We start from the raw sequence: 7,780 nt of genomic DNA, 5'->3' as shown, positions 1-7,780 counted from the left end.
TGGGATTACAGGTGTCTACTTACTGCAGCTTTACAGTAAGTCCTTTTTTTTTTTTTTTTTGAGATGGAGTCTCACTCTGTTGCCCAGGCTAGAGTTCAGTGGCGAGATCTCGCTCACTGCAACCTCCACCACCCAGGTTCAGGCAATTTTCATGCCTCAGCCTCCTGAATAGCTGGGATTACAGGCACCCATCATCATGCCCAGCTAATTTTTGTATTTTTAGTAGAGACGGGGTTTCACCATGTTGGTCAGGCTGGTGTCGAACTCCTGACTTCAAGTGATCCACCCGCCTCAGCCTCCCAAAGTGCTGGGATTATAGGCGTGAGCCACCATGCCCGGCCAGTAAGTCTTGAAGTTGGGTAGTGCCATCCTCTAACTTTGTTATTCTCCTTCAATATTGCGTTGCTTATTCTTGGTCTTTTCCTTCCTCCATATACACTTTATTATTATTATTATTTTTTGGTGAGACGGAATCTTGCTCCGTCGCCCAGGCTGGAGTGCAGTGGTATGATCTCGGCTCACTTCAACCTCTCCCTCCTGGGCTCAAGGGATTCTCCTGCCTCAGCCTCCTGAGTAGCTGGGATTACAGGCACCCGCCACCATACCCAGCTAATTTTTGTATTTTTAGTAGAGACAGGGTTTTACCATGTTGGCCAGGCTGGTCTCAAACGCCTGACCTCAGGTGATCTGCCCACCTTTGCCTCCCAAAGTGCTGGGATTATAGGCGTGAGCCACTTCGCCTGGCCCATATATACTTTAGAATCGGTTTGTTTATATCTACAGAACGACCTCCTGACATTTTGAAAAGGACTGCATTGAATCTATAGATGAAGCTGGGAAGAACATCATGACAATATCAAGTTTTCCTAACCAATAACATGAAATACCTCATTATTTGTTTAATTGTTCTTTGATTTCTTTCATTAGGTTTTCAAAGTTTTCCTCTCACAGATCTTGTACATATTTATTAGATTTATACCTAAGTATTTAATTTTTGGGGGCATGCTAATATAAATGGTATTATGCTTTTAGTTTCAAATTCCACTTTTTTTTTTTTTTTGAGACCGAGTCTTACTCTGTTGCCCAGGGTGAAGTGCAGTGGCATGATCTAGGCTCACTGCAACCTCTGCCTCTTGAGTTTGAGCAATTCTTCTGCCTCAGCCTCCCAAGCAGCTGGGACTACAGGTGTTAGCCACCATGCTCAGCTAATTTTTGTATTTTTAGTACAGACGGGGATTCACCATGTTGGCCAGGCTGGTCTCGAACTCCTGACCTCAGGTGATCCACCCGACTTGGCCTCTCAAAGTTCTGGGATTACAGGCATGAGCCACTACACCTGGCCTCCACTATTTCTTTAAAGTATTTTTTTTTTTTTTTTTTTTTTTTTTTTGAGAGGGAGTCTTGCTCTTTCACCCAGGCTGGAGTGCAGTGGCGCAATCTCGGCTCACTGCAGGCTCCACCCTCTGGGGTTCACACCATTCTCCTGCCTCAGCCTCCCGCGTAGCTAGGACTACAGGCGCCCGCCACCACGCCCGGCTAATTTTTTGTATTTTTAGTAGAGACGGGGTTTCACCGTGTTAGCCAAGATGGTCTCGATCTCCTGACCTCGTGATCCGCCTGCCTCGGCCTCCCGAAGTGCTGGGATTACAGGCTTGAGCCACCGCGCCCGGCCTATTTCTTTAAAGTATTTTTAAAACAATTTTTCCTTGCTTTGCTTTTACTTTGGCAATAGATAGCCAGGTCATTTCTTTGCCATTCCTCCCCCAAATCCCACTTTTTTTTTTTTTTTTTAGACAAAGTCTCACTCTGTCGCCCAGGCTGGAGTGCAGTGGCACAATCTCGGCTCACTGCAACCTCCGCCTCCCGGTGATTCTCCTGCCTCAGCCTCCTGAGTAGCTGGGACTACAGGTGTGTGCCACCATGCCCAGTTAATTTTTGTATTTTTAGTAGAGACGGGGTTTTGCCATGTTGACCAGGATGTTTTCGATCTCTTGACCTCGTGATCCGCCTGCCTCAGCCTCCCAAAGTGCTGGGATTACAGGGGTGAGCCACTGCGCCTGGCCTATTTTTTTGTATTTTTAGTAGAGACTGGGTTTCACCATCTTGGCCAGGCTGGTCTTGAAATCCTGACCTCGTGATCCACCCGCCTCAGCCTCCCAAAGTGCTGGGATTACAGGCGTGAGCCACTGTGCCCAGCCTATAACACAGTTTTTATTTTTATTTCTTTTTTTTTTGAGATGAGAGTCTCACTATGTTGCCTAGGCTAGACTTGAACTCCTGGGATCGTGGGGTCCTCCTGCCTCAGCCTCCTGAGTAGCTGGGGCTACAGGTGCATGCCACGCACCCAGCTAGAATGCTGGAATTCTAGAATGCTAGAATTCCTTTCACTTCTCATTCCTTTTCTGTTCTATTTAGAGTAAATTCTTTAACTCTCTCTGTAGAGCCCTGTTTATTTCCTTTGTAATTGGTATGAAGATTTTATACATGTATGAATGTATTATGCATATAATTTTTTGGTGTAATTTCTCTATCCCATGAGGCCTGGATTATGTTCAGTTTGCTACTGCATACTTAAAACTTAGCATAATGACTGCTAGCACATAGTAGGAGCTCAATAAACATTTGCTAAAAGAAGGGGCCGGGTGCGGTGGCTCACGCTTGTAATCCCAGCACTTTGGGAGGCCGAGGCGGGCGGATCACGAGGTCAGGAGATCGAGACCACGGTGAAACCCCGTCTCTACTAAAAATACAAAAAAATTAGCCGGGCGTGGTGGCGGGCGCCTGTAGTCCCAGCTACTCGGAGAGGCTGAGGCAGGAGAATGGTGTGAACCCGGGAGGCGGAGCTTGCAGTGAGCCGAGATTGCGCCACTGCACTCCAGCCTGGGCGACAGAGCGAGACTCCGTCTCAAAAAAAAAAAAAAAAAAAAAAAGAAGGAAGACTCAGAGTATATTTTTATTGAAATGATTCACTGATACCAAACTATCTGAATAGTTTGTTCTTTATATCTTTTTATATGTACCCTTTAGAAAAAGGTAAAAATGTCCCTGAACTATGGCTTATGGGCTGTCAAACTAGCCACATGACATAGCGTGATCTTGGAATAATGGGCCATCTGAGAATACCACAAATACAAAAACCCTAATTCTGAAACACTCAACTGCTATTCCTAACATCCCCACATGGTGTTGGTTGTTTTTTTTTGTTTTTTGAGATGGAGTCTCTCTCTCTCGTCCAGGCTGGAGTGCAGTGGCGTGATCTTGGCTCACTGCAAGCTCTGCCTCCCGGGTTCAACACCATTCTCCTGCCTCAGCTTCCCGAGTAGCTGGGACTACAGGCGCCCACCACCAAGCCTGGCTAATTTTTTTTTTTATGTATTTTTAGTAGAGATGGGGTTTCACCGTGTTAGCCAGGATGGTCTCGATCTCCTGACCTCAAGATCCGCCCGCCTCGGCCTCCCAAAGGGTGTTAGTTTTTATGACAATTTAAACATATATAGGCTGGGTGCGGTGGCTCTCGCCTGTAATCCCAGCACTTTGGGAGGCCAAGGCAGGTAGATCACCTGAAGTCAGGAGTTCGGGACTAGCATGGCCAACATGTGAAACCCCATCTCTACTAAAAATACAAAAATTAGCCGGGTGTGGTGGTGGGTGCCTGTAATCCCAGCTACTTGGGAGACTGAGGCAGGAGAATCGCTTGAACATAGGAGGCGGAGGTTGCAGTGAGCTGAGATCGTGCCACTGCACTCCAACCTGGGTGACAGAATGAGACTCTGTCTCAAAAACAAACAAGCATACAAACAAAATATAGCTCCTGAAACTTGCAAAAAGAAAAATATAATAAAAAAAACATATGAAAGGTATATGTAGTTCCAAATATCAGCTTACAGTAATATGACTGGAAGTCATGGGTGAGGGAATAAAACAAATATACACTAAACTGGACAAACGGGTTTTTGAGTCTATTAGAGTCCAAAGGTGGCAGTTATAGTTAAATGAATAGTGCACAAACAAAAATTGCTAAAAGAACAATGATAAGAGGAAGGAGAGTCACTTACTGAGAAATATATTTTTGTGAGTAGTAGACATTATATTCTTGACCATGAGGGTGTAGGACACAGACTGCTGTGTGGCCACAAAGGGGACTAAATTAAAGAGGATAGATGGATTCTTTTTTTTTTTTTTTTTTGGGAGAGAGTCTCACTCTGTTGCCCAGGCTGGAGTGCAGTGGCATGATCTCGGCTCACTGCAAACTCCGCCTCCCGGGTTCAAGTGATTCTCCTGCCTCAGCCTCCCGAGTAGCTGGGATTACAGGTGCCCATGACCACGCCCATCTAATTTTTGTATTTTTAGTAGAGACGGGGTTTCACCATGTTGGCCAGGATGGTCTCAATCTCTTGACCTCGTGATCTGCCCGCCTCGGCCTCCCAAAGTGCTGGGATTACAGGCGTCAGCCACCGCACCCGGCCTGATAGATGGATTCTTATAAATCCAATCCCGTTACTGAAAAGCAACTCCAAGCATAGGCCCCATAATAATAGGTCAGTAGCATCTTTATCATCCCCATCCATGTAAATTCCTTTCATTTTGCTAACACACTATAAAATAAACATGGAATACATAGTCACAAAATATGGAACTTCAAGACTAAATTCAATAAACAAAGATTTAAAACAAGGGTATTTTTTTTAAGAATGGCCAGTGCTGTAGGACTACCTAACATAATTGCTGCATACTGAACTTCCACATAAGATTTAATTTGAAGAAAGGCTTCTATTACTTTAAAAAATCTTAAAACTACCTGTCTAAACAATGGCAAAACTATTACAAATATGTGTGGATTTAGGCCAGGTGTGGTGGTTCACACCTGTAATCCTAGCACTTTGGAAAGTTGAGGAGGGCAGATCACTTGAGCCCAGGAGTTTGAGACCAGCCTGGGCAACATGGTGAGACTCCGTCTCTATTAAAAATACAAAAAGGAGATGGGCGTGGTGGTGGGCACCTGTAATCCCAGCTGCTCAGGAGGCTGACGTGGGAGGATCACCCGAGCCCGGGAGGTTGAGGCTGCAGTGAGCCATGATTGTGACACTGCACTTCAGCCTGCGTGACAGAGTAAGACCCTGTCTCAAACAACAACAATAACAAAACAAACACCCACAAATACATGTGTTTAAAAAAAAAAACAACAGCATTTCAAAATGCTTTGGTTGACTTAACCTAAGTAAAGCCAAAAATCATCAAATATTCCATGGCACACAAAGATCTAAAATTCAGAAAATATAACACACAAAAATATTTTCTGTATTAATACATTAACATATTGTGGAGTTCTGGATTTTGCTCACTTACAAATAGGCACCAAAGAAGTACATCTGAGTTTGAGGTGTATCCCTAGCCTTGAAAACTCAATCACAGTGTTTTGTAATCTCAGGCGCATGTCTAACGTATGACTTGTATCAAAAGGACAGGTTGTCCTTAATACTTGAAGATTAAGTAGCTAGACTAGTGCACGTTTTGCCTATAGCCCTCCCTATGCTGATGAGATACTATTACACTGTTCACAGCTATGATTTCGCTTGGTAGGACCCCATCTTCAGTCAGTTTGGGCTGGTGTAACAAAGTACCATAAACTGGATGGCTTAAAGACAATTTATTTCTCACAGCTCCAGAGGCTGAAAGTCCAAGATCAGACTGCCAGTGTAGGGTTCTGGTGAGGGTTCTTTTCCAGATCGACTTCTTGTATCCTCACATGGCAGAAAGGGAGTGAGCTAGCTCTTGGACTCTTCTTATGTGGCACTAATCCCATCCACGAGGGTTCCACTCTCGTGACCTATTACCTCCCAAAGACCCCATCTCCAAAATCCATCACATTGGGAATTAGGTTTCAACATATGAACAAGAAGGGAAACATACGTCCATAACCAGCCATATTTTTGCTTTTGACTCCACTTCTGCCTAATGGGATTAAATGATACTTTTTTTCTTAAATGTAAATTTTTTTTTTTTTTTTGGAGACGGAGTCTCGCTCTGTCACCCAGGCTGGAGTGCAGTGGCACGATCTCGGCTCACTGCAAGCTCCGCCTCCCGGGTTCACGCCATTCTCCTGCCTCAGCCTCTCCGGGTAGCTGGGACTACAGGCGCCCACCACCACGCCCGGCTAATTTTTTGTATTTTTAGTAGAGACGGGGTTTCACCATGGTCTCGATCTCCTGACCTCGTGATCCGCCCGCCTCGGCCTCCCAAAGTGCTGGGATTACAAGCGTGAGCCACCGTGCCCAGCCAAATGTAAATATTTTTTGCCTAAAACTATTGCATATCACCATCCTGTTTTGAGTTAAAGATAAAATATTTCCCAATTTCTTCAACCTTTAACAGAAACTATACTACAAATGTAAACAAATTGTTTTCCCACCATAATGGCTTTAAAAAGTAGAATAAATACTGCAGTCAAGACATCACTTTAAGTTAAATTATTGTTTTTTTGTTTTTTGAGTCAGGGCCTTGCTCTGTTGTCCAGGCTGGAGTGCAGTGGCATGATCATGACTCACTGCAGCCTCAACCTCCTGGCCTCAAGCAATTCACCCACCTTGGCATCCCAAGTAGCTAGGACTACAGACATATAGTACCATGCCAGCTTAATTTTTTAATTTTAATTTTTAGTAGAGAAAAGGTGATATGGTTTGGCTTTGTCCCCACTCAAATCTCATCTTGAATTGTAGCTCCCAGAACTCCCATGTGTGGTGGGAGGGACCCGGTGGGAACTGAATCGTGGGGATGCTTTCCCCACACTGTTCTCATGGTAGTGAATAAGTCTCACGAGATCTGATGATTTTATAGGGGTTTCCCTTTTCACTTGGCTCTCATTTCTCTTTTATCTGCTGCCACCTAAGACATGCCTTTCACCTTCCGCCATGATTGTGAGGCCTCTCCAGCCACATGGAACTGTGAGTCCATTAAACCTCTTTTTCTTTATAAATTACCCAGTCTTGGGTATGTCTTTATCAGCAGCATGAGAACGGACTAATATACAAGGGCTGATCTCAAACTCCTGACCTCAAGCAATCCTCCTACCTTGGCATCCCAAAGTGTTGGGATTACAGGCGTGAACTACTGCACCTGGCCTAAGGTCAATTCTTGAATACAGAGACTGAATAGAGATAGGACATTCATAATTTGGACCCTTAAACATAAACCAACTCTTCAAAGCCTTTACATCATCTCATCAGTGTTGCCTGAAGTTTTTGACCAAGTAGCTCAATTTGCTAGGGCTGCTGTAACAAAGTATCACAAACTGGATAGTTTAAACAACAGACATTTGCCTCGCAGTTCCTGAGGCTACAAGTCCAAGATCAAGGTGTCAGCGGGACTGACTCCTTCTGAGGGCTGTGAGGAGAATCTGTCCCAGGACCATCCCCTAGCTTCTGAGAGTTTGCTGGCTACCTTCGGAGTTTCTTGGCTTGTAAAAGCATTACCCCAATGTCTGCCTTTACCTTCAAAAGGCATAGGTATTCTTCTTGTTTGTGTGTTTCTGTTCAAATTTTCTGTTCTTGGAAGGACATTAGTCATACTGGATTAGGGATTGGGGGCCCACCTTATCGCTCCTTCTTTTTTTCTTTCTTTTGTTTGCTTGTTTGTTTGAGACAGAGTCTAGCTCTGTCTCCTAAGCTGGAGGGCAGTGGTGTGATCTTGGCTCACTGCAAACTCCACCTCCCAGGTTTAAGAGATTCTCCTGCCTCACCCTCCCGAGTAGCTGGGATTACTTACAGGTGTCTGCCACCAAGAT

The sequence above is a fragment of the Symphalangus syndactylus genome, chromosome 6 (genome assembly GCF_028878055.3).
Source record: "Symphalangus syndactylus isolate Jambi chromosome 6, NHGRI_mSymSyn1-v2.1_pri, whole genome shotgun sequence".
Taxonomy (NCBI): domain Eukaryota; kingdom Metazoa; phylum Chordata; class Mammalia; order Primates; family Hylobatidae; genus Symphalangus; species Symphalangus syndactylus.
Note: the sequence above shows the minus strand (reverse complement) of the source record.